This window comes from Equus quagga, chromosome 5, assembly GCF_021613505.1.
Source record: "Equus quagga isolate Etosha38 chromosome 5, UCLA_HA_Equagga_1.0, whole genome shotgun sequence".
NCBI classification, from domain to species: domain Eukaryota; kingdom Metazoa; phylum Chordata; class Mammalia; order Perissodactyla; family Equidae; genus Equus; species Equus quagga.
The window spans coordinates 48,068,327-48,093,996 of record NC_060271.1 but is presented as its reverse complement, the minus strand read 5'-3'; the positions used below and the strand labels follow the sequence as shown (position 1 = coordinate 48,093,996).

General features: G+C 44.2%; 1 protein-coding gene across 2 annotated transcripts in view; it reads right to left on the bottom strand.

Annotated features, from left to right (window-relative positions):
• GNB1 (G protein subunit beta 1) overlaps positions 1 to 22,801 on the bottom strand; it is a 61,138-nt gene extending 38,337 nt beyond the window's left edge. The window contains exon 1 of one of the 2 annotated variants that reach the window (XM_046663568.1): positions 22,747 to 22,801. The gene's annotated coding sequence lies outside the window, so the exon portion shown is untranslated. Of the gene's footprint in view, positions 1 to 17,988; positions 18,080 to 22,746 lie in introns of those variants that run through there. The other variant, XM_046663567.1, reaches the window with a different exon arrangement.
• Positions 22,802 to 25,670: the final 2,869 nt, after the last annotated feature.

Here is a 25,670-nt window from a genome sequence, read left to right as displayed (position 1 = left end):
CATAATGGTTAAGTTCATGTGCTCCACTTCGGCACCCCAGGGTTTGCAGGTTCAGATCCTGGGTAAGGACCTACACACTGCTGCTCATCAAGCCATGCTGTGGTGGCATCCCACATACAAAATGGAGGAAGACTGGCACAAGTGTTAGCTCACAGCAAATCTTCCTCAAGTAAAGGGAGGAAGATTGGCAACAGATGTTAGCTCAGAGCCAATCTTCCTCACCAAAATAAACAAATAAAGTGATTGTCTCAATTATCCCAATCATCAAATATAAATCCTTTCAGGTTTTCCACATCAAGAGACAGGTAGGAAAAATAAAAATAGCCACAAAAATGTATCACGGTTTGCTCTAATTCAAATGCCTAGATTGCCTTGTGTTTCAAGGCGTGAAGCAAAGGTAAAGTTCCCTAAAGTTTCTTTGGAAGAAAGAAACAGGGTGCCAAGGCCTAGAGAGCACTTCCCTACCCTCCAGCTCACAGGGGCCAGCAAACCACCTCAGCCTGGATTCATACATAGAGTTGTCTGGACTCACCTCTGGCTAAAAACAAGACCCAAGCTGGGCTCCTTTTCTGTCTACACAGCCCACAGGATAAGACCACTGTCCCAGACAGCAGCACACATTAATGTGATCCTAAACCAGGAGCACCATCCTTACAGAAAACCAGGAAACTGGGGATTTGACCAAACCCAAGCCTAAGCTTCACCACGCTACTAAGCCTCTTAGAGCAGACGGTACAACGGGAAGGTGGCCGCATCTTTAGACTCCAAGGGGCTGACAACACTAGACCACTGAGTCTGGCTGACAGGGCACCCAGGTCCCCATGAAGCGAGGGAGGGCAGTGCCTGGCCAGACAGGAGAAAAGATGGTTTTCGGCAGGCGAGGAAGGCCACTCCACAGTTACTCTGCAGCCCAACCAGGAGGGTGCTGCTTTAGCAGTGCAAGCAGAGGGGCGTGAGTAGGTGCTGAATTGTTCTCTACTTGATCAGCAACCCATAAGGGAAGCTGGAGGAAGATAAGGGAAGATGCAGCCACAAAATTCAAAAGAAGGTTAAACAGTCTACAGACCCATTTTTAGTCAAAACTTAAAATATGCAAAATATAATTCAAATCATAGATTTGACAGAGTAAATACAAACATATCATCAATTTTATGAGCAAAGCAAACACCTGCGACATTCCAAGCAACGAACTGCTCCCCCAGCCCGACAACACTGCTTTCACCTGCCTCCTGCGGCCAGTGGCTGCCTGCTGGAAGGCGTGAGCCCTGCCATCCTCCCATGGGCCTTCTGTGGACGGGGCTACCTGTGCCAGCCCGTGAGAGGCAAAGCTTCCAGATCGTTCCCTCACGGAAGCACCAGACCGCCGCACACCACGTCCTTCCTCCCTGGCACTGTCCCAGGTTGCCTCTGGCTCCAGTTCAGACACTGGTCTCTGAAGTCTACCTGACACCTTGGCGTTATTTTAAGTGATTATCGGGTCCAATCTCCTGAACATTCCACTCACTCAGCAAGCACCTTCAATGCTTGCACTGTGAGAGAGAGTGCTGGAGGCTGAAAGCACAAGTCAACAAAACAGGCATGGCTAGCCGCCCACACGGGTTTTACAGTCCAGGGGAGAAAGCATGGAAATTGTCCTACAATGCACAGCGGGGAAAAATGAGAGGGGGACTCCACCAATACAAACTAAACTGACAACAATCAAGAATTCACATGCCCCTGTGTGATTCGGGCAAAGTCTTGGAAATACACACACAGGACGACTCGCACCCCAGGCAAACAGCCAGGACAGGACTCCAAGGCTCAGGGAGGAAAGTGCTGAAGCAGGGCGTGCAGCTGACCCCGCTCTGGGGGTCCGAGGGGAGGGCCTGTGTCGGTGCAGGTCTCATCTGGCCCTGCTCCCAGTCCAGAGCAGAGAGTCCCCTGAAGGAAGACGGGGAGCTTTGGTGGACACGGTGCCTAAGCCGAGGTGTCCAATTGCCCAGGCGGCTCTGCTGCCACAGCCGTATGAGGTTAAAATCCTTAGAGCGGAATTCCAGAGATGGAATTACTATGTCAAAGATCAGGTACCTTTTTAAGGCTCTTTTTTTTTTTTTTTTTTTAAGATTTTATTTTTTTTCTTTTTCTCCCCAAAGCCCCCCGGTACATAGTTGTATATTCTTAGTTGTGGGTCCTTCCAGCTGTGGCATGTGGGACGCCACCTCAGCATGGCTTGATGAGTGGTGCCATGTCCGTGCCCAGGATCCAAACCGGTGAAATGCTGGGCTGCCGCAGCAGAGGGCACAAACTTAACAACTCAGCCACAGGGCCGGCCCCAAAACTCACCGTTTTTTTTGTTTGTTACTTTGTTTGTTTTTTTGAGGAAGATTAGTCCTGAGCTAACATCTGCTACCAATCCTCCTCTTTTTGCTGAGGAAGACTGGCCCTGAGCTAACATCTGTGCCCATCTTCCTCTACTTTATATGTGGGACGCCTGCCACAGCATGGCTTGCCAAGTGCTGCCATGTCCACACCCAGGATCCGAACCTACGAACCCCGGGCCGCCGAAGGGGAATGTGCGCACTTATCCGCTGCGCCACCGGGAGGGCCCCAAAGGCTCTTGATAGAGTCACCTGAGCCTACGTTTTGACTCTGTAGAGTTAATTTAACAATATTAAATATTACTGTGATGACCTTCTTTGTGTATATATATTCTAGTACCTCATGAGGTGGGGTTTTTTATTTTTTATTTTTTTGAGGAAGATTAGCCCTGAGCTAACTACTGCCAGTCCTCCTCTTTTTGCTGAGGAAGACTGGCCCTGAGCTAACATCTGTGCCCATCTTTCTCTATTTTATGTGGGACGCCTGCCACAGCATAGCTTGATAAGTGGTGCATGGGTCTGCACCCAGGATTTGAAACGGTGAACCCCATGCCACCAAAGTGGAAGGTGGGAACTTAACGGCTGCGCCACTGGGCCAGCCCCCATCATGAGGTTTTTAGTATCAAATACTAGTATTTGTATGAGTATTATTATTTCAGTATTATTCAAATCTAAAAACTCAATCCTCTTGAGACATACCTACAGAATTCCTTTACTGGCTGCATTAAAATTTCAAATCAAGGGGCTGCCCTGTGGCTGAGTGGTTAAGTTCATGTGCTCCGCTTTGGCAGCCCGGGATTTCGCCAGTTTGGATCCTGGGAGTGGACCTAGCACTGCTCATCAGGCCATGCTGAGGCGGCATCCCACGTGCCACAACTAGAAGGACCCACAACTAAAATATACAACTAGGTACTGGGGGGCTTTGGGGAGAAGGAAAAATAAAAAACTTAAACAAAAAATTCAAATCAAGTAAAAGTACACTTGCTGGGAATGATTTTTTCTATATCAATCCCAAGACAGAAAACACACAGGTGCACCATTACTTATCTGCAATTCTGAGATCCCACAACCAGACCAGAAAGACAGCCGGGCAGTCATTAGTCTTTATCCCATTCAATGTGAACAGTCAAATGTTTTATCACAGGTTTTCAGGTGTTTGAGAATCAGACCTACTGAGGGTATTGTGCGCCTGTGAGATACACACCACCTATCTTTCTAAAGGCTGAATTCCAGAACACATTCCACCCGGGAGTTCTGCATAAAGGCCCAGGGGCTCACAAGAGACAAAGTAAACTTCTCACTTCCGATCAATCCTCCAGTCCAAAGATGTTGTTCTGAACAAGTAGAATGTGAAATGATAAAGTGAAGGAGGCCCCCTAGCCAATTTCAGGACAATCTAAGGGTAAAAAGGACTAATAATTGTAATAGAATATATCTTATTGGAAAAAAACTGAATACACAAATACACAGTAACACTCAAATAAATAATAAATAATTAAAACAGAAAGAAACAAGAGGAAAGGTAAAGATTTTTTTCACAGAGGAATGCAAACAAATATAGAAAGAATGACAGATGTAGGGCACCACCATTGGAAGCCTCTAGCACAGGAGCAGATGGATGCTAAGGTCAATGGGTGACAGTGTGTTAAGTTACAAGAGGCTCACAAGGTCTAGAAGCATCACTCATAGATTACGTCTAACTGTAAAAGGCAAAAGTCAGGACAATGAAGAGATCTGGTGGACACCAGCTTAACCAAGCGATTAGACTTAGTGTTACCAATAACGGGACCAACCAACATTAAGTATCTCCTGATACGATAAAATGGGAAGTACAGTCACTCTACGGAACATTTTTGCCAAAAAATGTTTTGCCTTAATGCAGTCATGAGGAAACATTTATAAAAATCCAGAATGTGAGACATTACAAGTAATTGGCCTAAACTCCTCAAAAGTGTGAATGTCATGACAAAAACGGTGGGAATACTGCTCAGCATGTAGTGAGCGCGAGGAGGCGTGAGAGCCAAACAGGCAACACGTGAACGTGAGCGCACCCTGAATTTGCAAAAAGGGCATGAAGACATTTTGGGGAAAACTGAAAAAATTAAACGTGGACTTGGATTAGGCATTACTGAATCAACGTCAAAGCTTTGGGGCACAATGACATCACCGTGGATACGTCAAAGAAAACCCTCGTTCTCAAGACGTGAGGCTGGAGCTGTAAGGAATTGAGTACGAGAAACCTACAACCATGAAATGCTTCACCAAAAGGCATATATAGAGAGAAGCAAAAAAAATGTGGCTCCTCCCACAAAATTACAAATTACTGAATCTTGGTGAAAGGTACATAATGTTCACTGACCTATTCTTTCAACTTTCTGTAGCTTTAAAGGTCATTCAAAATTAAAAATTGGGAAAGAAAAATGCTGAAGTCAATAAAGGGCAAATATAAACTAAAACATACACATGCCACTGAAGTTACCAAACAAAGATGGCACGACTTGAAGATAGTCGCAGAAAATTACTGTATTTACGAGTATTTCTTGGCCTTTCCTCTGATCAATATAGTAAGCAAGAGCTTCTTTAGTAGCTGGAAAACTTGGCACAACAATGTGCTCAAGATTTAATGACATGATCAATGCACTCTGATTTTTAAGAGTGTACTTTTAGAAAGAGATGAATATTTCATTTTTAATTTTCATACTCACTTTTTTCATTTTAACAGTGTTTAAATCCTATTTTTCTCAGGCTGGCTAGAGGTTTATCAATTTGATCTTTTCAAAGAAGTAACTTTTTGTTTCATTGATTTTCTCTATCGTATTTGTTTTCAATTTGATAAATTTCTGCTCTTCGTTATTTTCTTCCTTCTGCTTGCTTTGAATTCAATGTACTCTTCTGGTTTCTTAAGGTAGAAGCTTAGATTGGTGAGACCTTTTTCGTTTTCTATAAGTATTTAATTCTATAAATTTCCCTATAAGCGCTGCTTTCACTATGCCCCATAAATGTTGCTATGTTGTTTTCACTTTCATTCAAATTAAAATATTTTCAGGGCCAGCCTAGTGGCATAGTGGTTAAGTTCAGTACGCTCCACTTCAGCAGCCTGGATTCATGGGTTTGGATCCCAGGCATGGACCTACACCACTTATCAGCCATGCTGTGGCAGCAACTCACTTATAAAGTGAATGAAGTTTGGCACAGATGTTACCTCAGAGCTAATCTTCCTCAAGCCAAAAGAAAAAAAGGACTGGCAACAGATGTTAGCTCAGGGCTAATCTTCCTCAGGAAAAAAAAATTAAAATATTTTCATATTTCCCTTATGATGTCATCTCTGATATTTAATTTCCAAATATTTGGGGATTTTCCAGATAGTGTTCTGTTACTGATTTCTAATTTAACTGCACTGCAATCAAGAGTTTTCTTTTGTTTGTTTGTTTGTTTGTTTTTTTAAAGATTTTATTTTTTCCTTTTTCTCCCCAAAGCCCCCCGGTACAAAGTTGCATATTCTTCGTTGTGGGTCCTTCTAGTTGTGGTATGCGGGATGCTGCCTCAGCGTGGTTTGATGAGCAGTGCCATGTCTGCGCCCAGGATTCGAACCAACGAAACACTGGGCCGCCTGCAGCGGAGTGCAAGAACTTAACCACTCGGCCACGGGGCCAGCCCCTCAAGAGTTATTTTAAAGGCTGTCTAACAGTTCCAACATCGGGGTCATCTCCAAGTCTGTTTCCATTGATTTCTTTATCTCTTGAAAATGGATCACTTTTTGTGTATCTCATAATTTTTTATTGAGTACCAGAGAAGAAGAGAAACCGATGCAAATCGTGTCTACGTCCAGGAATGGGCACACCTCTTCTTCTGTCAGGCCATTAGTGTGGAGGGTTAAGTCGATCTAGTCTTCACTTGAGTTGCATTTGGGTTTAATAAACCTCAGTGCACCACAAGCTTCAAATTTCTCCAATGGTAAGCTGCCTTAACCTTCACAATACTAGAACATTTTTCTCAAAAATTATTGGCCGAAGAAGAAACGTACTTCTCTCGCACCTGCTGTAAGCCAGCAACGAGGAGGAAAAAGCAAACCATCCAACTTCTGCTCAAATTCAGAGTCACATAAAGATGAAAACAACTTTGCAGGATGTCTCAGTCTGAAGACAAGCTCTTACTTTATTTTGGCAGAAAGGTGAATGTTTGTTAAAAGGGCACTGAAAAAAGAATCAATATATTGTGATAGAGTATCTAAAGGATTCACCGATAGTTCATGTTCTGTGCCATTCTGCACACACAGGTCTTCGGCTCATTCTCTGCACAGAGAACACATTTTGTTCCCACAGCTACAGAAAGACTCCTTTACCCCATTTCCCCAGCAGGCTGGGGCTCTGCCTCACTCCCACTGTGCAGCTGCAGATTCCTTAATGAGTATCTTCAGACACTACTGAAGGTTATGTACAAAACTCACCTGCCTGTAAAACACTGCCAGCTGGATTTCCAACACCACACCACACAACGACTTCACACAGCGACACACTGAGAATCTCGTGTTTGCACCATCTCTTTCTCAAGTCTTGAGAACATGAAAGAACATACTGGGGCTGCCACTTCAGCCATCAAAGTCTAGGATGAATTCAGCTACATATTAAGGTGTGCCAGGGGACAAGAGAGGTACATGGGAGCATCTGTGATGGCTCCTACACAAAATAGTCTTGGCTAACCCTAAGTGCTGAATAAGAAGCTTCTAAACGCCTTCAGTTGTTTTTTAAATTATCTTGTATTTTCTTGTGTTCATTAGAAGTTTTTTTATAAACACTTCACTGTGGTTTCCATATAGGATACAGTAACTCTTCTGGGAAAAAGTTATGTTGGAAATGCTTTATTTTCTGCAGAAGGGTGGTAACTGTGCAATGTGAATGAAAAGATCTTTCCAACTTTCTCCTAACTTAGCTGTTGCCTAGGTGAATACTTCAAATTTTGCAATAAAAAAGTAACTTAAAAAAAAATTAACTTTACCATCAAGCACAGTAGTAACTATTGAACATTCAACGTGTTTTTGGAGAACAACTAGGGAAATACATCAATATGGAAAAGTATATAAAAAGAATAATCTGCTCAGAGCACCTTAAGTTCCATACAGAAGTAAGGAGGTTCAACTCAAACAACACCTCTCACAGCTTTGATAGCTTCCTTCTAGAACTATCTAAGTTTCCAGGCTGAAAAGATGCACCAAGAGCCCAGGATAATGACTGAAGAGAGACTAGTATCAGGATACATCATCTTTCAGGACACCAGAGACAAAGTAAGATCCTAAAAGTTTCTAGATGGAGAAAATTGGTGACATATAAAGGATCAAGAACCAACGGCATCAGACTCCCACAACAAACGTGGAAGCTGGAAGAAAACAGAGCAAAGTCTTGAATTGATTCCAAACAACAATTCTATACTCAACAGAATCATCAAGTGCAAGATCAGAAGAAAGACATTCAGAATCTAGGAAGCTACTAGAGGATATTTTCCCCTAAAAGGGGAAAAAATGAGGATGGTATCATACCCAGGACTCAGGGGATCCAGGAGACACGAGCTCCTTCTCCATCCTTCTCTAGTCCTTGAGTGGTTCTGGGTTCGGTAGGTAATGCACCCTTTGACACAGTCATAACACTTGGATCCAGTAATAATATTCTGACACAGTAACCACACTGTGGCGGAAGGTCTGATCCACACAGCACTCAGCTGTGTATCAGGCACTGCCCTGAGCACTTCGCCTGTTAGTCACCTGAGTGTGACGACAGTTTAATGAATGAGTCTTAGGATACACCCATGACATCACAGATACTAAACTGATACAATCTAAGCCACCAAACTTGATTTCAAAAGTAGAGCTGGAAAACAGACATAGCTCAAATTGTTTTTAATCAACAATACAATTTATCAAGTACTTAATATACGTCAGATGCTATGTTGCTAATAAGTACTTTATACGCATCGTTGATTAATCCTTCAGTAAACCAATGAGGTATGTACTGTTATCATCACCCCTTGCAATTTTAGTTCTGTAAAATTAGAGAAAAGATACCCGAGGCAAAGACAGGCCAGTAACTAGTTCAAAGTCGTACAAAGAGTAAGGGGCAGTTAGTGCTACTCCCAGCGACTGGACTGGAGCCGAGGGGCTCACACTGACACTACACTTACTCTCGTTTTAAAACAGTCAGCCTGTATATGTTTTTAAAAATGAAAGAAAATCAGACACAAAAATTAAGTTTTGTCCCTTTGCTCAAACTTCTTCACTCTCCTCCCCTTGCCAGGAAATATCCCTCAACCTTAAAGACGGAGCTTAAAGACGCGGCTTCCTCAAAACTGCCTGGCTGCCCCTCTCCCCAACTGACCACTCTCCCTCCTGTCCTCTCCATCCATTGCCAATTTCCCATCCTAGCAGGCGGTAAGCCAGGACTGTGGCTCGCCTTTACCACTGCTTTGCACACTTTTTTGAGGGGGAGGGGTCTGTTCAGCTTATAGACCACCTCTTCTAAGAGCTGCCCCCACTATCCCTCCTCCAAACCCCAGTCTGGTGATGACCCACTGGCTCCTGGCAGTATGTTTAAGCTACACAACCCTGTCTCCCCACCACTCACTCGTGATAGCTGACTAGACCAGGGGCAAGCACCGAGCCCAAGTCGGACCAAACAAATCCGCCTCCCAACAATGTGGAAACTGAGACTGTGAGTGGCGCAGACTCTCCCCATCTGCAAGTGGGACATGAACTTGAAGACTTGGACTGTGCGTCAGAAAGAACAACACAGACACACAAGGGAGCACATTCCTACTGCCCTTGTTCCTGTTCCTTCCCAGGCCCCTCTACAGTCCACCCCTTATAACTAATTCTTCTGTTCTTTCTTAGTCTAGAGCTTCAGCTGGTTTGCTTCTTGCAATCAAATAACTCTAATAAAATTATCTGTGTACCATACCCACACCAGCACCAAACACCTATTCTCTAGATGCTTGCACAGAAGTACATGACATCTCATTTATGGCTTCACCCATGGTCTCTGCAGGAGGACTCCCAAATTCCCATCTGTCTTATCTTTCAAGCTTGAATACATTGCCTCCAATTACATACCCTACGTCTCCCACCTGGATGATGGCAATGACAGCCTCAGCGCTCCTTCACTTGACCTATATTAGCAACATCTGACACACCCAATCACTTCCTCCTCTCTGAACCCTGCCCCTGCCCCAGACTAGATGAGAGGACAGCATCCTCTTGTAGTCCTCCATCTCTTTGTTATCCTCTTTCCCTGACTGCACCTCAACTCCTAGAATCCTAACCCTGCTCTGCTCGAAGGGCTCAGTCCCTTATCGTTACAGGCCTTTCCTTTCCAAACCACCATCGCTTCCTCACCCCTCTGAAGCACAAACTCAAAAATCCCCTTCACACCAAGTGCCACTCAATTCTATCCATTCCCCCCTCCCACCCTTTGCACTCCACCCCCATTGCCCCGGCCTCCTTCCAGCCCACCATCTCTGCCGAGCCTACTACAACTTGCTCCCACAGCCATCTCTCTTCCTCTTCAACCCATCTTAAACATCACTGCCTGATCTCTCTCTCTGAAGGACAGCTCTGACACCTGACTCCTCCGCTCAAGTCTTCAAACACTCCTACGGAAGAAAGTCAGTTTCTAGCCCAGCCTCATTTAAAGCCCTCGGACCCTCCCCACCGTACTCCCAGGTATCCCTGCAGGATTCTGATTAGGTCTGAGGAGGACCAAAGACATGGACACAAACACTCTACGTGACCATGAGGCTCTCTGCCAAACTGGGACCAAGATCCTGACCATTAGGCTCACAAACAGAAGTCCTAGAAACATGAATGTATTTTTGCTTTGAAGAATTAAGAGACAGCTTTAAAAAGAAAATATTCCCCACATTCAAGAAAAAGGAAATGCTTCCAAAACTTATGAGCTGAAGACATGAGCATATATTTCCTGTAAAAACTGCAAAACACAGAAGCTCCTCTGAATCAGAAGTGTTTCTATAACTCATATTCCAAATCGTTTGGGATTTACAATGGAAATCGGAAAGAAGCGAGAATGACAGAGACTCTATACCTCGAGACTACTGAGAATTATGCAGTGTCCCTTACTGTAAAGCTCAGCTGATGTCTATATTTACAATGTGCTCACTGTTGGAAAAGCATTTAGTGAGCCGATTCTCGTGCCAGGCACCAGGTTAGGCCAGATTGAAGCAAGCAGGAATATTTACTTCCCGTTTGAGTACAATATATGGCCACACTATACAACAGCACTAAAACAGAATGACAGTCTGAATTGTTGATAAAACATTTAACACTAAATGGCCTCGATGCCTGGGTTCCTATTTGTGAGTCTTCATTCGTTCGCTCAACAAATATGTCCCCAGCCACTACCGCGTGCCGGGCACTGAAGCAGGGCTTCCCCAGGAAACAAGGCACAGCTCCTGCTGTCAGGGAGCTGACTTCCTAGTTGAGGAAGGCATAACTAAATAACCCAAGTACTTAATTTTTTTTTAATTGCAGTAATGTTGGATTATAACATTATACAGCTTTCAGATGTATATCATAATGTATTTCGAATTCTGTGTAGATTACATCATGTTCACCACCCAAAAACTAATTATAGTCCATCATCACACACATGAGCCTAATCACCCCTTTTGCCTTCCCCCCTTCCCCTCTGGTAACCACCAATCTCTAATGCTGTGTTTGTTTGTCATTGTTTTTATCTTCCACTTATGAGTGAGATCATACGGTATTTGACTTTCTCCCTCTGACTTATTTCACTCAGCATAACACCCTGAAGGTCCATCGATGTTGTCATAAATGGCCGGAGTTCATCATTTCTTATGGCTGAGTAGTATTCCATCATGTATAAATACCACATCTTCTTTATCCATTTGTCCCTTGATGGGCACCTAGGTTGCTTCCAAGTCTTGGCTATTGTGTCTAACGCTGCAATGAACATAGGGGTACAAGTATCTTTATGCCTTTGCGTTTTCAAGTTCTTTGGATAAATACCCAGCAGTGGGATAGCTGGATCATATGGTAGATCTATTCTTAATTTTCTGAGGATACTCCATACCGCTTTCCATAGTGGCTGTACCAGTTTGCACTCCTACCACCAGTGTACAAGGGTCCCCTTCTCTCCACATCCTCTCCAACATTTGTTGTTTCGTGTCTTGTTAATTATAGCCATTCTGACCAGAGCGAGGTGATACCTCATTGTAGTTTTGATTTGCATTTCCCTGATAGCTAATGATGTTGAGCATCTTTTCACATGCCTGTTGGCCATCCGTATATCTTCCTTGGAGAAATCTCTATTCAGATCCTTTGCCCATTTTTTAATTGGATTGTTGGGTTGTTTTGTTGAGCTGTATGAGTTCTTTGTATATTTTGGATATTAACCCCTTATCTGACATATGGTTTGCAAATATCTTCTCCCAATTGTTAGGTTGTCTTTTCGTTTTGTTGATGGTTTCCTTTGCTGTGCAGAAGTTTTTTAGTTTGATGTAGTCCCATTTGTTCATTCTTTCTTTTGTTTCCCTTGCCCGGTCAGACATGGTACTTGAAAATATGCTGCTACAGGGCTGGCCCCGTGGCCGAGTGGTTAAGTTCGTGCGCTCCGCTGCAGCGGCCCCAGCTTTCGCCGGTTCGGATCCTGGGTGTGGACATGGCACTGCTCATCAAGCCATGCTGAGGCAGCATCCCACATGCCACAACTAGAAGGACCCACAACTAAAATTTTATACAACTATGTACTGGGGTGCTTTGGGGAGAAAAAGGAAAAAATAAAATCTTTAAAAAAAAAAAAAGAAAATATGCTGCTAAGACTGATGTCAAAGAGTGTACTGCCTATGTTTTCTTCTAGAAGTTTCATGGTTTCAGGTCTTACATTCAAGTCTTTAATCCATTTTGAGTTGATTTTTGTGCATGGTGTAAGGTAATGGTCTACTTTCATTCTTTTGCATGTGGTTGTCCAGTTTTCCCAACACCATTTATTGAAGAGACTCTCTTTTCTCCATCGAATGCTCTTGGCTCCTTTGTCAAATATTAGCTGTCCATAAATGTGTGAGTTTACTTCTGGGCTCTTGATTCTGTTCCATTGATCTGCGTGTCTGTTTTTGTGCCATTACCATGCTGTTTTGGTTACTATGGCTTTGTAGCATATTTTGAAATCAGGGAGTGTGATACCTCCAGCTTTGTTCTTTTTTCTCAGGAATCCTTTGGCTATTCGGGATCTTCTGTTGTTGCACATAAATTTTAGGATTCTTTGTTCTATTTCCGTGAAAAATGTTGTTGCAACTTTGATAGGGATTGCGTTGAATCTATAGATTGCTTTAGGAAGTATAGACACTTTAATGATGTTAATTCTTCCAACCCAAGAGCACAGAATATCTTTCCATTTCTTTGTATCTTCTTTGATTTCTTTCAACAATGTTTTACCAAGTACTTAATTTTGATATGTCAGGTGCTGTCCAGTGTCAAGGAAAAATAAAATCGGGTGAGAAAGTTAGACAGAAGGGCAGGGGGGTCTTTTATAAAAGGTGGCTAGAGAAGGCACAGTGACATCTAAGCAGAGTCCGAGGAGACGGATAAGCAGGCGCAAAGTCCCAGAGACACTGACTTGCTCTTGTTACTCAAGTTTCCTACCTGCTTTACTAAACACTGATAAACCCTGCCACTTATCATCTCGGGGTGTGACAGCAAGTTGGCAAATTAACTTTATTTTCTCCATTTCTGGACATTTAGAAAACATAAACATAAATAAAACCCTGTTGGTACAAAAAAGCTCAGTCATAAAAAAGGGGGGAGGAGGACCACAGGAAAGAAGCCAAAACATAGCAAAGAAACAGTCACTCAAAATTTGTCTTATGGAGGAGCTATGCATTTCCTTTTAGTCCCAGACTTTCCTTCTTAATTAGGCTTTAAGCAAGTAAATACTCAAGTAAGATAAAATTCCTTCATCAAAGAATCAGTTGTAGGAATTCACCAATAAGCTTACTAAATATAAGAAAACTAGGCTATAATAACCAAAACTGCATCTAAGTTATTAATTCAGAATGATTAAAAAGCAAGTGAAACAAAAGCCTCACAGTGGGAACAATAAACAGCAGGTGCTGAGGCGTACGCTGAGGGAAGTGCACTTGGGAGGGCCTGGCGTCTCCCTCCTCGGCTGTGACGCTGGTCTGGGGGCAAAGGTCTTTCCAAAGAACCGGACAACGTGAGGTTCTTAACCTCAGAGAATGAAGCGAGAATCTTGAATTGGGGGAGATTATGAGAGGAGAACATCTAGACACACAGAGCTCAGGACAGGGACCACATCCACCTGATTCTTCATCCTGTTCTTAGTGCCCAAGGTCCGGAGTAAAGTGGCCTCCCAAATATTTGTCAAATATTTGCTTACTTTTTTCCTTAATGAACGGTTTTTCCTCCTCCCAATCCCACGTAATGTAGTAATTAACAATTTGGTGATGCACTGGGAGGATCAAGAATATAAATTGACTGATTTTTCTTATAAAGCCCAAAACAGCATTAATTCAGAAAGAAGGGGAAAGAGACTCATGCACTGCTGAACCTTCTGAGGGAACTATCTCAGCAAACAGGGACACAGTGAAGACATTCAAGAAAGCCAGGTTACATGGACAGCGTATTCTGATTTTCAATCACTTCACATATTTTCACTGGATAAATTCATTGTCCAATTATCAGTCTCAAAGTCTTGTCTGCCAATGAAAAAACTTAAAGGAAAAAAGAAATTTGATATTAACAATTACATCTTTTAGGAAATGGTTAATTCTAGAAAAAACTTAAAATGACTCCTGATTCCCCTAGATACTCCCAAAAGTTTAACTAGCCTAGTCAAGCTCTTGTGTTCGCCAAGAAGAGAAAATTCCCACTGGGAAGTCAAGAAAAATCTGACGAGTCCCAAGGATAGAAGCGCAGAAGGCCCAGGGGAGACGAAACTGGAAATGAGCAAGTGGAAACAGGAACCAGAACCCAGGCTGGGCTGGCTCTTAGTGACTTCTCTGTTTTTCTGGGTACACTTTCTCTATCCTTCTACTACCCTCTCTTAACCAACCACTGTCATCTTGTGCACGTCCAAAACCACCTCTAATTCCACATCCTAACCACCATCCAATGTCAGCCATGTCTCTTTGATTCTAGAAAGAGTCCCCTGCACCAGCTCACTGTCCTCAGGCCAGATGGCCAGTCAGCTGTGGCACAGGAGAGAACGGCTACCCTGCCACAGGGACAGGGAACATGGGTGGGCCAAGCAATGACTGGTGCCTTTAATATGTAACAAACTTCTCCCTTTAAGTTACCTAAGCATTTATCTCTTCACTCTGGCACCATTTAACTAGCTGAAAAGGATGATGCATAAATATCACACATGAATCCAAATGTATACATCAATAATAATTCATTTCCCAAAAACTTACGGTCAACATGTACACGTGGCCCTGAAAAATAAAAAGACAATTGCAAAACCTCTTTAATAATTTTCTCTTTAAAAGCATTCATGACTATCCCTACTATCTTATCTACTTATTGTGTCAAAATAGGAGAAGAGCCATGGCCAGAATCAGAGAGCATCTAATAAAGACAGTCACTTGTCATTTTGACAAATCAATAATGTTTTCAGTTCATCTGTCACAACCATCAAGGAAAACTAGGCCACCTTCCAAAAGTCCGTTTTTAAGCAGAGTTTCTTAAATGATAAATTCCATTTTCCCATAGAAGCCACATTAAGAATGCTGGCAAGGTCCCTTTGGTCAACACGCGCTGTTTCTTCCTGTGTGTCCCTCAATTTCCCCTCTATTGACAGACAGCACTGAAATGATTTAACTTTGATTCCTGGAAAGGGAAAGATCCCTCCTTTTGCCCTCACCCCGGTACTTCCAGGGGACGAGCCCCTTCTCTTGGGAACACACTGCCCACCAGGCTGCAGAGACTAGAGCTCAGGGCACCGTGCGCCACTAAAACCTCAGCTTCCAGACTGCACGGTGACACCTGGGACACCACAGCCAACCCCCAGGACACCACAAGATATTTCAGAGTTGGGACAAGTGCAGGGAAATGCGACGTGACAAACACCAAGGGAGCGGCCAGCTCGAGGTGGTTCCCAAGTGCCCACAGCAGGTGGCGCTCCACCCTTTCCAATGACGTCACCTCCTCCCACAGCTGGGTTTCCAGGGTTGCTCCGATAAAAAGGCAAGTGCTGCACAAAAATCAACACGGAGCAGGAAATGAAGGCGGCGGCCTCCGGTCGGACTCTCAAGTTTGAGAAACTGTTCAAGCCCATTTGTTAGCAACAGTGATTTATTTCAGAATAAAACAGTTTCCTTCAATTTATGAGTATTACTTTTTCAAATGGCTACGAAGTTCTGAGGACATAAATACTTAGGTTACTTGGGCCTAAAGACTCTATTAATAAAGATAATTTTAGGTATTTATTTTGGCCTAGGGGCACTGTGAAAATCATAGGAGCAGTAAAGGTGCCATGAATTTGGGAATTTTTGCTTTAAGACTCAAACCTGGGCCTCAGAGGAGAGAGGGGGGAGCGGAGAGAAGCAGGGAGCCGGCCTCACAAAGCTATCCCCACCAGGGCCTCACCTCCCTCGCCCCTGCTTCAGGTGTGGGCTGTAAACCTGGACAATAAACCACAAATTCATCAAGAGTAGGAAGTGACTTCCCAATCTTTGTGTTCCCAGAACAAAACCCAAGAGGAACCCAGTAACTGCTTATTGAAAGGCACTTTCCCCAGGAAAGTAGGATTTGCAACGCAGCCTCGAGGGTATGTGCATCTCAGAGATGAAGGAGGAAAGGGCAGAAAAGGAGAGGCTGCACCTGAAGCCAGCTTCCAACCAGGCCGGTGTGAGCAATGCGGGGGAAGCTGAAAGCTGGTGCAGAGGGACACAGGAAATGAGGCCCAAGCCTTGAGGGTTTCAGGCCAGACCCTCCACACAGTGCAGAGAGCATAGGGGACAATCAGCACAGAAGGCCAGGACACAGCATTCCTGTGACTGTGCCCCAAACGCAAACGTGGATGCGACCATGAGGAAGCCCAGACAGACCCAAAGGGAGGGTCGTTCCCCAAGATAAGCGGCCTGAACTCTAACACGTGAAGGGGAAGAAAGACAATGAAGGGCTGGACCAGACTCAAGAACAGACATGACTCTAAAGGCAACATGTGTTCCAGGACTGCCTGGACCTGGACCAGGAGGAACAGCTATAAAATTATGGGGACGGTTCATGAAATACGGAATAGAAATTAGCTCGGTATCAGTGTTAAATTGACTGATTTTGATAACTGAACGATGGTTATACAAAAACATGTCCATGTTCTCAAGAAATACACACTGAAGTATTTAGTGGTAAAGGGAGAAAAGTGATGTAAATTTTGCATTCTACTTCCCAACATACTCACTTTTGTTTTAAAATAAAAGTGGTGTGTACACGAGGAGAGCACCCCAGCAATCACACGCAGGATGAACTGGAAAACGAGGAGCACATCCTCTGTCACCCCATTTGCAACTCAGTGACTGCTGGGACCCCTCCTCCCCGTCCTGGTAGCACCTGAGGACTCTCCCTGCCCCTCCATGCAGGGAGGATGACCTCAGCCAGAGGGACTGGCTCTTTGGTTAAGAGCAGAGAGGTGGGGGCAGGAGGCAATCAGGAGACTATGACAACAATCTGATCCACTTCTCCTCACAGGGTGTGTGCTACATCCTCAGTTCCCTAGGTTTACTACCCAATGGCGTGGAGTACTCCAATCTTAGGGACAGAACTAATAAGCCCAGCAGAAAGATAAGAAACTAAGGAGACCAGTGGAGAAACATCATGGGGAGGGAATGCGGCAGAACCCAACTGCAGTGGACCCCGTCCACACACAGAGGCCCACACACCAAAGGGGGAGCCTAAGTTCACACAGCCCTCGACCCACCAGGCGTGGTCTAGGCCCCAGGCAGTACACAGGGGTGCCCCTGAGGCATTGCTCGCACAGGGGCAGTCCTGTGCACTACAAGGTGTTGGGCAGCACCCCTGGCCTCTACCTACTAGACACCAGCAGCACCCTCCAAGTTGTGACAACCCCAAATGTCTCCAGACACTGCCAAATGTCCCTCTGAGAACTCAGCCACTGTCCCTCTCTGCAGCCTGTCAACAGAGTCCATGGATGGGCTGTAGGTTTTCCAACCAGGCTAAGGAGCAGTGCTAGCTTAGAAACGAGGAGTTGAAGGCTACAAAGAAACAAAAACAAAGAGAGTAAGTGGTAAATGCCCAATCGTGTAAACTGTACAACAACTTCTGATCAACTCAAGTAATAGTCAAGATAATTTGACTGATATTAGAACCCCATCCCCCCGTGAAAGCACATCAGCCAATTCAGACAAGCGCCGCCACCCAAGTGGCTGCTGTGCTAGAAAGGAGATGAGGAGAACATCGGCCCCCTGGAGCAGACCCGCCACACAGTTTACAGATTTAACTAAAACCTGCGCTGAAATGTCTACTTATGAGACTTAAATGCCATTTTTACGGCCAAATCCAGTGATTAAGTCCTGACATCTGTCATACATTGCTATCGCGTTAACCACAAGAGAATTTAAAAACATCAGGACTTACTCCTTGTCCTGCAAGAGCTACCATTCAGAACCTCTTCAGCACGACTACCACAGAGGACTCTCCGCAGGAGGCACTTCCAGTATGTGAAGGTCTGGATTTCCAACAGCACAGGAAGATTCCAAAAGAAATGTAAATCGGAAACATTTAGAAAATCTACCCATACTTCTTGTATATAGAATACCCCACTAGTTTAGCATATGTTGGTATGTAACTGATAACAGAAAAACTTTAAAGGAAAACAAGACAGAGCAGTTTTCCTGTGGAGGCGATGTTGCACAGTGATTAAAGCCCGAGTCTGGGATCAGAAACGTGGGTTTGGGTCCCAGCTCTGTCACCTCAGGTAAACTGTTTCACCCTCACGCCTGCTTCTCCATCACCGGGCTGCTCTGCAGGGGTGGCAATTTTTGTCTGTAGAGGCCCAGAGAGCAAATGTTTTAGGCTTAAAGGCCCTCAATTCCTCTGTTGATTTTGCTGTCACAAAAGCAGCCACAGATGATACGGAAAGGAATGAGCAAGCCTGTGCTCCGATAAACTATCTATGGACATAAACTTGAATTTTACATAACTTCACAGGGTCACAAAATATTGTTCCTTTGACTTGTTTTTAACCATTTTAAAATGTAAAAACCATTTTTAGCTCATGGGCCATGCAAAACAGCAGGCCAGAGTCTGCCCACCTCCAGCTTACAGTATCGTGCCTGGCACACACTAGGTAGTCAATAAACAGCCACAACGATCATCCTGAAAGCTTCGCAGTCCACAGTAAGTCCATCCCATAAACCTCAACAGTCTTAGAACCTGCAACTGACCTCCCCAATATGATCACAAGCCGTCTTCTCTTCCTAACCACCCCGTGTGCAGTGGCTGCTGCTGGCCTGAGGAGCATCCTCACACTGCAGACGTACCTAGCGCTCCTGCACCCTGGGAAGCAAACTTCTGATTCTTTACATCAAACTACATAACCCTGCCAATCAAGTCTGAAAAATCCATTATACAAAAGACTTTTCCCCTACATATTTATACTTTAAGTAAAATTCCACCTCTTACAATTTATCCATTAACCCAGCGGACACACTGCAGCTGAAGGTCTCCCCACATCTTTGCTCTCCATCTCAGAGCGTCCACTGACAGGTGGCGATGGGTTTCTCCTCTGTCACATGACTAAAAGTCTTCATCAACTACAGTAGCCTGACTGACTAAATTGCACTTGGTCTTCGTTTTTGCCAGCCTGCCTTGTACAGATTTACTGAAAAGTGTTATTATCGAACACTATCGAAAAATACTGTTATTAAAAATTGCCAGACTGTAGTTATGTCAATAATAATGGCATCCATGGCACCCATTCTTATACAAAAACTAGCGAAAGGACAGAGAAAACAAAACAAACATGAATATAAGATGCTATGAAAGAGCAGACTGCAGTACCAATAAAAATCTTTTACCTCAAAGACAAACTTGGTCAATTATACTTCAATTAAAAAAAGGTAAACAAACTAAAACTATGAAATTTCTGGGCCTGGCCCTGTGGCCGAGTAGTTAAGGTCGCGCACTCCACTTCAGCAGCCCAGGGTTTTGCCAGTTTGGATCCTGGGCACGGACATGGCACTGCTCATCAAGCCATGCTGAGGCAGCATCCCACATGCCAAACTAGAAGGACCCACAACTGAAAACATACAACTATGTACCGGGGGGCTTTGGGGAGAAAAAGGAAAAAAATTTTTTTAAAAAATCTCAAAAAAAAAAATTTCTGTAATATGCTCATTTCAGTCATGCTAACTTTGAGAGAATGTCTAATACTTTCAAATATAAATAATTTGCTTATATTTCTTGCAAAATGAGAATATCTTTTTTTTTTAAGATTTTATTTTTTTTCCTTTTTCTCCCCAAAGCCCCCCAGTACATAGTTGTACATTCTTAGTTGTGGGTCCTTCTAGTTGTGGCATGTGGGACGCTGCCTCAGTGTGGTTTGATCAGCAGTGCCATGTCCGCGCCCAGGATTCGAACCAACAAAACACTGAGCCGCCTGCAGCGGAGCGCGAGAACTTAACAACTTGGCCATGGGGCCAGCCCCGAGAATATCTTTTTTCTAATTATCATTATCTTGTTAAAATTTCCACAAAAAATACAGAGAAAATGGTATCTTACTACAACATGTTCCTTGCTCCCATCTACCTCCAAGAGATAACATGCCTTCCACAGAGGTATTTATTTTTTCCAGACTTTGATACACAGCTGCATTTAATTTTTCACAAATGAATCAAATGATACCATCTTCCCCTAAACTACACACACTCTGAAATTTCTTCTCCCCACCCCCCTTATGTGCTGCACTGTCCTCTCCTCATGAGAATAAAGGACCACATTAAATTTTTTTTTAACAGCTGCAGAATATTCTGAGTGTAACTTAAGTTAACCAATCCCTATGCACAGACATTTGATTCACCCACAGACACTTACTGAGATGGACCGTGCTGCAGACAGTTAGGACACGTCAGGAAGTAAAAACGATGAAGATCTCTGCTCTCCAGGAGCTGGTATTCTAGTGAGTAGTGACAATTTTTCTGCTTTTATATCAAAAATTCTAGGTGAGGGTTTCTAACAGACTGTTTTCAATATGTTTTTGTAGCTAACGTTGTAATAAGCATTGTCTTATTTTCTTCCTTTGGAGAAATTCCTAAAAATAAAACTGCTGGAACAATTTATTTTAGAAAAGCTCCTTTTATAATAAGGATATTAACCCTTTATATCTCTAATTCTTCTCCAATTTGCTTGCCTGTAAAAGCAAAGGTCCTCTATTAGGTGTCTTTTGCTATAGAAATGTTCCGAGTATTTCCGCAGATAATCTTTTTACGGCTTATAGCCTTAGTGTCATACTAAGAAAGCCTTTCCCTACATATGCCACTTCAAAGGTTATAAAATGTTTCCCCCAATATTTTTCTAATATTTCCATTTTTAATTTTTACATTTAAATCTTTAATCCATCCAGGATCTATATGTACTGTGGAATGTAGAGTTTTCAACTTTACTTTTTCCAGACTGCCAGTTGATCCCACATCTTTTACATTACAAACCATCCATTTCCAACTGACTTAAAATGCTATGCCAATCATGAACTGAATCCCCATACACTTAGAGATCATTATCTAGACCTCTCTGTCCCATCCACCTATGCTTGATAATACTTTTCTCGTTTATATCTAATAGAACACTTTCCCCCTTCATCTCTCTTTTATGGAACTCACTCCTCTCAAATACTTATTCCTCCAAATTAAGTGACATCTTTAAAATGCTCCAGCATACACACAGGAAAACTGCATTCAAGTTCCGTACTCATGTCTATTCACGTTCTCTATTCTCCCTTCAATAACAGATCTAAGTTTTCTAATAGTCATACTGACTTAAACATGTTTTTTAAATTTTTTTAATTTACTTTTATTTTTTTAAGATTGGCACCTGAGCTAACAAACTGTTGCTGATCTTTTTTTTTGCTCTCTCTCCCCAAATCCCCCCAGTACATAGTTGTATACTTTAGTTATGGGTCCTTCCAGTTGTGGCACGTGGGATGCTGCCTCAGCATGGCCTGATGAGCGGTGCCATGTCCGTGCCCAGGATCTGAACCGGTAAAACCCTGGGCCACCGAAGCAGAGCACACAAACTTAACCACTCAGCGACGGGGCTGGCCCCTAAACATGTTTTTCTCTTTATTAAAAAGAGAAAAAAAAAAATTTTTTTTTTTAAGATTTTATTTTTTTCCTTTTTCTCCCCAAAGCCCCCAGGTACATAGTTGTGTATTTCTAGTTGTGGGTCCTTCTAGTTGTGGTACGTGGGACGCCGCCTCAGCGTGGCCTGATGAGTGGTGCCATGTCTGCGCCCAGGACTCAAACTGACGAAACCCTGGGGCGCCTGCAGCGGAGCGCGAGAACTTAACCACTCAGCCACGGGGCCAGCCCTAAAGAGAGAAAAGTTTTAAGCTTACCCGCCACAAGAAAATGGCATTGGTCTATTTGCCTAAGAACTCAAAAAAATTATTTCTAAAGTTAGTTCCTATAAAAGAATAAGTTATTTACAAAAAAGCAAACTTAGAAAGACTTGTGGTTCTTGTGATGAATGAATCTCTGCTCCCTTGTCTTTTCCGATCATTCATTATCTAGGACGTGGGACTCAAATTACTGACATCTGCAATAACACTGAAAACAGAATTTCACTATAAAGCAACCATAAGGTTATTTTCGCTCAACCTCAGGACAAATAGCTTAATTTCAGGCATGGATGGCGGCCTGGTCCCCACGGGGTCTTCCTCTCCCCTGGTATCTCCAGGGTGGGATGAGGTCCCAGCAAGGGGCAGGAGCAGCAGCACAGGTCCGCCTGGAGCGGGAGCCTTCTCACGTCCCTGCTTCCTTCCCGCCGAATCTCAGCCGTCTCAGTCAGGAAACAGGCAGGAAAGTCGCGCGGCAGTGAGAGGAACCTGTTTGTCTAATCACAGTCGTCCATCACGTGGCTGCTTCCTCCTTTCTGCCTCTTCTTCCAGACGACCCGCTTACCCTCAAACTTTCTCCCCAAGAACACCCCCAATTTTATAACAGGTCAATATGTATAAAACTTCAGCGCTACTTACATTCAATTATCAGGGAGTATCTACATTAACCTGCACCTAATGTAACACTGCTGTGTTATGTCTTAGACTAAAAAACAATCTTTTGTCTTGTTTGAAATAAAAGCCCTTCACCTCCCAATCAAAGACATCTTTTTTAATCTTACCTTGTCTCCTCCAAACCTTGAAATTCTGAGTTTAGCAGGCACTTTATGCAGACTGTTATGCATAGGAGAGTTGCTGAAATTACAATAAGGAATATTGTTTGCTGAAAGGTAACTGGTTTAACCCATTTCTCAGATATAAAACAAATTAAATTTTATACTAATTCAAACCGTTTAACCTCACAAGAATTAATGAAGACAGGTCTATCATGTGCTCTGTGTCACAGCTAACTTGCTCAGCTGGAGAGGGGAGCATACTGATTAGGACAAACTGTGAAGCGGTGAGACCAGCTGAAACAAAAGGCCAATGTGAACAGCGGGCACCAACGACGAGATGGGCCTGTGGCTACACAGATAGATAAGAACCCTCTTAGCCTAAGATTCTTAGCCTTCTGTTACTGCCTCTCTACTGCAGCAATTTCCTTTACTCGCTTGTTTTTACCAACATCAATTGTGCTTGCATCTCAGTGTGTGGTCCAGGGACCAGCAACACCAGAGGAGCCTGGGAGCTTGTTAGAAAAACTGACTCGGCCCCGCCCACCGACTGAATCAGGATCTGCATCTAACAAGATCCCAGGGGACTCATATGCACCCAAAGAAACATATGGTTTAGAATCTCCCTATTTAAAAACAGCACTCTCACATCAACCCCCACCGACGGAGCCCTTTCCCTGCGCTCTCCACAGCAACACTTCTTGAATCCAATCGAACACTGGTGGTCTCCCTTCAACACCCAGGTTTCAACTCACTCCAATCTGGCTTTCACTGCCCCCAAGTAACCGAAAGGGCTCACCATCTAGTACCTGCAGTCCTAAAATCTGAGAGCCCCTTCCCCACCTCTCCCCTCGACCCCCGACAGCACTGTGTGCAGCTGACAGCACCCCTCGCTCCTTACTGAAGAGCAGCTTCCTCCATGGCCCCTCTCAGACTTCTAAGGGGGGTACTCCATCCCTCTCCTCACGACCTCCCATGCAGAGGGGACAGCATCTATTCACGAGAGTTTAATCACTATCTATGACTTCCTGACTGGACTCCAGGCCAACACATTTATGAGCCAACACTTGCACTTGGTTGTCTTCTGTGCATTTTGAAATTCAAATGTTTCAAGCATAGCTCTCTATCCCCACTGGATGGCCAACAAACCTGCCCCGCTTGTGTCCTCATCTCAGTGCCCATCACCATGCCCTGATAGTGCACAGCAAACACTTAGGAACCACCCTCGGTTCCGGTTCCGTACTCTCCATCGTCCCCTACGCCCAGGCCATCAGCACACTGGCTCCACCCCCAGAGCAGATAGGAATCTATCCATTTCTTTCCATTTCCTCAGCCCCCACCCTCAGCCAAACCACATCATTTCTCAACAGTCTCCTTTAAATGATCTTTGTCTCTGTTTTGTCCCCAACAATCCATCTTCATTTGGCAATCTGAACAATCTTTTAAGATTCACATCTTGTCACTTCCTGCTTAAAATCCTTCAGCGGCTTCCCACTACACCGAGAAAAAATCCGAACTTTTTTCCACAGTGTGTTAACCATAAACAGCATTGTCCACACGAGGATACTGGTGACGGTCAAAGAAGGCCCTAATCAGAGGGCACCCCAGCTCGCCAGGCGTAAAGTGACATCGTCCTAGGCAAACTGGGCCGGGGGTCAAAACGCCCTCCCCGACACCCTTGACTTCCATCGTTTCTCCTCAGGCACCAAGCCGCAGCTGCTCCCACCACGGCGCCTCCGCAGCTGCCGTTCTCCAGACCCGAAGAACCGGGCTCCCCACCTCCCTGGCTCCTTCTCACCCCTCAGGCATCATCTACGCAGAAAGTCTCCCCCAAATATGCCAAGCCAAGTGCCGTCTCTCCACCCAGCCTCTCAGCACTCACCCTCATCTCTGGAATCTGCTTCTTCACAAGTTCACTGCCTTCTCCAAGAGAATAAAAGGTTAGAAGCTATCTGCCAGTACTGACCCTTCACCAACCACAGTGCCTTGCTCAAAGTAAGTATTTGGCAAATATTTGTTAGATAAACTGAAATAAAGTGATGCCTTTAAGGAGTTCATTTCTGAAATCCATTCCACAGAAATCTTAATACTAACTGGACATCCTAAGCATGCAATTCTAAATGTCATGAGGACTGTGACAGATAAAAAGATGGCCAGATTCCTGACAGCACCACCCATCAAGAGCCAGAGCCTATTCCCCACACTTTCAGTCTGGGCTGGGCCTTGCAACTCATTTTGACCAACAGAATGCAGCAAAGGTGACGCTGTGTGACTTCTAAGCCAGGCCTCAAGAAGCCTAGCAACTTCTGGCCCTGCCCTCTTGGAGCTCAGCCACCATGAGAGGCCACATGAAGAACAGAGGCATCCTGGCTAAGAGCTCACACAGGTGAGGCCATCCAGGAAACGCAGACCCCAGCCCACCTGCCGACTGCGTGTAAATGCGTGAGCGAGCACACAGCAGAGATGAGTGCACACAGGGCATCGTTTTAAGTCATTACGTTTTGGGGTAGTTTGTTATGCAGCAATAGATAACTGATACAAGGCCATGATGATTTTTTTTTTTTAACTGCAGGATGCATGTGACTTTAAGTGAGAGTTCTCAACCTCGGAACTGCTGAAATTTTGTTCTGACCTCTGTTGTTGACCAGCATCCCTGTAGCACATCCCAAGTTGTGACAACTACGAATATCTCCAGACAAGCAACAGGGGGGACAAAACACAAAAGCAAATGCTACCTGCGCCTCCAGGGGCTTAAGACTTCCACAAGGCAAGGAAGGAGCCACTGCTTTCTGAGGCATTCTTTGTGCCTTGTCCTTCTCATTAACTTCTGATCTGGATTGATACGTATGTTCTTTTTCTCCTCACTGGCCCCCAAAGAACAGTCAGTGGGACGGACATTAGCAGTAACCTCCATCTATTCCTGTGAAAATTAC